At 43.9% G+C, this 4,940-nt stretch overlaps 1 pseudogene; it reads left to right on the top strand.

Moving 5' to 3' along the window:
• Positions 1 to 257: 257 nt before the first annotated feature.
• LOC148009788 (mitochondrial uncoupling protein 5 pseudogene) lies at positions 258 to 2,364 on the top strand (annotated as a pseudogene).
• Positions 2,365 to 4,940: the final 2,576 nt, after the last annotated feature.

Genomic DNA, 4,940 nt, shown 5'->3' on the forward strand with positions numbered 1-4,940 from the left:
AAAAGGTGTACCTACAACTTACAAGGAGCGCGTTCTAGCCAGCCCTAAGGCTCGAGTCTCGGCGCGTCTTGAGAGTCTTGACTGTGGCCGAGGAGAGGATGACGTAGATAGGTGTGACTTTGCTCGCTTTTTGCCATTTGGGCCGCGTCAGGTAGAAGACGATTTCGTGATTGTGTCTTTAGTTCATAGTCACACATAGGCATATATATAAGCGGCACTCGGGAGCCGCAAAATTCATGAGCCCCCTTGCAGCTGCGGCCAGTCACAACTCGAGAGCTCCCGACTCCCGACTCCCGAGTGTTTGGTGCGGCAAAGCTGCACACACCTCTAGGCTCTCTCTCTCTCTCTCTCTCTCTCTCTGTTGCACTGTCCACGGATCATCGCTCCTAGGCTAGCTGCCTAGCACTTTGCAGCTGCGCGATTGGTGCACTCACTGTGCAGTTCTCTCTCTCTCTCTCTCTCTCTCTGTGTGTTCGTGTGTTGTGCTGGCACTGGGCAGTGTGCGTCCCCCTCTCCCCAGATTCGTTTCAGATACCAGCTTAGCAATCCTAGAAAAGAAAAAGAATATTATATTGGTTATGGGGCTGATCGAAGGATTCGTGGAAGGTGGCCTGGCGTCCATCGTAGCGGGATGCTCGACCCACCCGCTCGACCTCATCAAGGTTAGGATGCAGCTCCAAGGCGGCCAGGCGCAGGTGGCGGCCCTGGCACAGCCGCCGCCAGCCCCCATGATGCCTCAGCTATCCGTCGCCAGCTTGGCCAACGGCAGCCGTCACAATATCAGCGTACGGCAAGGCGCAAGTGTCGCGTCCCAAAACCCAGCACCTGCAGCAGCAGCACCCACAGCATTAACACGTGCAGGGCCCATCGCAGTAGGCGTGACGATAGCGCGGGCGGAAGGGCTGGGGGGCCTCTTCTCGGGCGTTTCCGCCACCGTCCTCCGCCAGTCCCTCTACTCCACCACGCGCATGGGCCTCTACGAGGTACTCAAGGCCAAGTGGACCGAGGGCGGCAGCACCAACAGCGGCGATCGGCAGCTGCCGGCGCTCAAGAAAGTGGCGGCGGGACTCGTGGCGGGGGGAATCGGGGCGGCCGTGGGCAATCCGGCTGACGTGGCGATGGTGCGGATGCAGGCCGACGGGCGCCTGCCGCCCCACCAGAGGCGCAACTATGCCAGCGTGGCGGACGCCCTCCTCCGCATGCTGCGGCACGAGGGCGTGGCTTCCCTGTGGCGGGGTTCCTCCCTCACCATCCAGCGCGCCATGGTGGTCACCGCCTCCCAGCTGGCCACCTACGACCAGGCCAAGGATAGTCTTGTCAAAAGGCGGACCGCCATGAAAGAGGACAGCCTGGCAACCCACGTGGTGGCTAGCTGTGCTGCCGGAGGCGTCGCCGCCGTGGCCTCCAACCCCATCGACGTCATCAAGACGCGCATCATGAACATGGAGACCACGACGACGTCGAACGGCCAAGTTCACGTTCCTTACAAGGGCGCCCTTGACTGCGCCATAAGGACCGTGGAAGCGGAAGGGCCCATGGCCTTCTACAAGGGCTTCCTGCCGACTATTATGCGCCAAGCGCCCTTCACTGTCGTCCTCTTCGTCACTCTTGAGCAGATCCGCCGTTTGTCCAATCATTTGTGATACAGATTCAAGGCCAAACTAAAGAAATCGATGCTGAAAGCTGCTCAAATATCCCTATCTACCAACGATTTGCGGGGATTGATGCGGCGCATATTTGTTCAGCACCTCTAGCCTAGAATGGCCATAGCCTATAACACACTAATAATCGTCTTACGAACCAAACTGTTATCAAAGCATCTAACTGCACAACGATGGTGCTGCAAAACAGGATACGGAATCAAACTGACAATGCCCGACGAGAGCACATAAGCATCCTTAGGGCCAACGCCAGTAGGAGTGCAAGAAGTCAATTTGTCCTTTCCCTCTTGTGGGAATACCCTTTACCGGGAAAGCAAGATGGGATACAATCAAGTGTACTCACCACTACTTCCATTCAGCCGGATTTCATGTAGTACAAGAGAGACCTTTAACTCAAAGTTTTGGTAGGGAAGTCTTTGTCAAGTGCCATGGCCTTGCCATTTTGATAGTTGCAATTTTCCGAAAGTCCTTTTCAAAATGTTGCAATTCTGATTGTACATTAAACCTCGGTTTTTGATGGACAAAGCACTTAATATGCCCACATTTGTATGCTCACATGCTTAGTAAAGTCTATCATACATCATTGGGTCCAAAGGCCTTGTGAGAGTGCCTTGATCGGAGGATGGCCGAGCAATTGTAATAGACACCACAAGAAGAAGCATGTCTAACTACCCTCACCTCTCACATACAGGTGGTCGCTATTAGAAGCCAAATGTCACACTTCGGATTGATTGTGGATAGGGGATTAAAGTTATTGGGTCTCGAAACATGCATATCTTGGAAGACAAAAAGCACAAGGAAAATAATAATTGGAAATGCCCCATCACAACTAAATGTCAAACTTATGTGATATAGTCATAATCATTGTTGCCATCAGCAAGAGACATATAACTACAATGTGGTTAAAGAACAAGTTTTTTTATCATAACAATGTGAGCACAACAAACTATTTAAATATGAGAACTCTTCTTCCTAGTTCTCTTTTTACTTGAAATCAAAGCCACCAAACAATGGAACATGTTCCAACTCAATAAGTCAAATTCTCTTACGTCAAAAGTTGATGAATAAAGAAAATGTGATAAACAAGAAACAAAAGAATAGAGTGTGAGGATGTAACTATTGCAAAGGTCAAATGTGTGACCAAATTAGGAACCAAACTTTTGAGTCCCCCTTTAGTGCAATTGGAGGCAAATACACTTTACACGAGTCAATCTTTCAAGTTATCTTTGGAGAAAAAGTGAGGAGAAGAGTTCTCAATGATCATAACAAAAGGTCTCTTGCCAAACCATCACTTCTTTGGTACCTTACCATCCCATGGCTTCCTAGGAGACCTCTTAAATCAAATGCATTGCTGTCTTTATAGTTGTAGCCCAAAATCCATTAATTAGACTAGTATTAGAAAGCATACTACGGACCCTTTCCTAAATGGTCCTACTCATCTTCTCAGACACATCATTTTGAGCAAGACTCTCAAGGAATATTAAGTATCTCTTAATACTACCGCATGCACAAAAGTCTAGAAAGTCATGCGAGGTGTACTTCCCAGTATTATTAGTCCTTAAGCACTTAAGCTTCTTGCATGAATAATTCTTTGTAGATGCCAAGAACTTTTAAAATACACCCAACACACCATTGGTGTTGCAAATAGGATAATCACAAACCTTTCTTCTTCATCAGCAATCTGAAAATTTTACAAAGTACGATGTTCCTTCCAATGAATTCCTTCCAATGAAACCATAAGTTCTGGTCCACACAAATCACACAAATCAAATCAAGACATTCTGATCTTCTACTCCCACTACTCTGTTATGGAATAGTTTAGTTTGCTTTCCAAAGAGACAATGCTCACAAATATCAACACTAAAATTTTTTGGAGATGGAAGATAGTACAAACAACACAAAGCTTTTACCCCAACAAGTGACATGTTGCTAAATAGTGATGCCATAAAGAAACATTTGGTTGTTTAGTGACAACTACAATATGGTCTTTAACACCCAAAACATGCAAAGATACAAAGCACCATATTTTGGTTATTTAGCTAGAATAACAAATCCCTTGCAAATCTTCCACACATGATCACCAAAGATCACTCTATAACCACAATCATCAAGATTTCCTATACTGATCAAACTTTTTATCAAGTCAAGAATATGATGTACATTACACAAGACAAAAGGAAAACCATTTGACAGTGATAAGCATATATTCCTCATGGCAACAATAGTACGTACATAGTTATTTCCAAGAAAGACACATGCTTTTTTCAACATCATAAGTAGAGAACAACTAAGAATGTATCATCCAAAGAGGATATATAAAACATCACCATCATTATGGTCACATGCATTTATCTCATTTATCTTTAATTTACTTTTCTCATCCTCTTTTTAGAGATTTATTCATCACATAGATAGACATTGGTAATTTATTATTGTACAGTTAGTAATTTATTCATCCTCTTTTTAAAAATACCTTATTTTGAATCCACTTGATGCACACGTATATTCATGAGTAACTTACCCAAGCCAGTAAGGCATAAAGACTAGGAAGAAAGAGGTGCAAGATGTTGTATCTATGCCTAGTCAATTAGGATGTTTGTGCAAATGGTTAGACAACCATCTCTGATGCCTTTTGTAGATTTTTCAAAAGACAATCCATGGATGATTTTATTAAAAGTATATGGGATTTATAGATCAAACCTGCTAAGCTTGAAGATGTAGGGAGAGCTTCTACTTTGAAGACACTACCTAGGGAAGATCTTATTCACCATTGCATATAGTATAAAGTATAGATCATGACCGCCAAGACTGCAAGTCATACAGAGATGCTTTAAGAAAGAATAGCCCTATGCAAGTCTAGTAGCCCTCTCCATGTAATCTCTCTCTTCTAGATCCACATTTTATACCTAGAAAATAGGTGCAAATTATCTTGAACTACCATCCAAGCCTTTTTCTCTCAATAGGATTCAAAAAAACCCCAAAAAGCATGCACTTTACTCAAGTAAAGTCTCAGGGAAGTTACTATATATATATATTTACATCACGTGAATTTATTTATAAATATCCTTATTTGTGAATTTTTATTAAATAAAACATAATCCTTTTCTATTCAATTTGTAAATAACCCCTTTATATTATACCCTTTTGTATGTAAAAAATGTATAAAATTGGTATTTTAAAAAATACCTTATTTTTAACCTAGGTGATGCACACATATATTCATGACTAACTTGCACGAGAGTAAAACCCCCCTTATATCTAATATTAAATTGTATGCAT

This window comes from Lygodium microphyllum, chromosome 30, assembly GCF_053477565.2.
Source record: "Lygodium microphyllum isolate KBCC chromosome 30, Lygodium_microphyllum_v1.1.10, whole genome shotgun sequence".
NCBI lineage: Eukaryota > Viridiplantae > Streptophyta > Polypodiopsida > Schizaeales > Lygodiaceae > Lygodium > Lygodium microphyllum.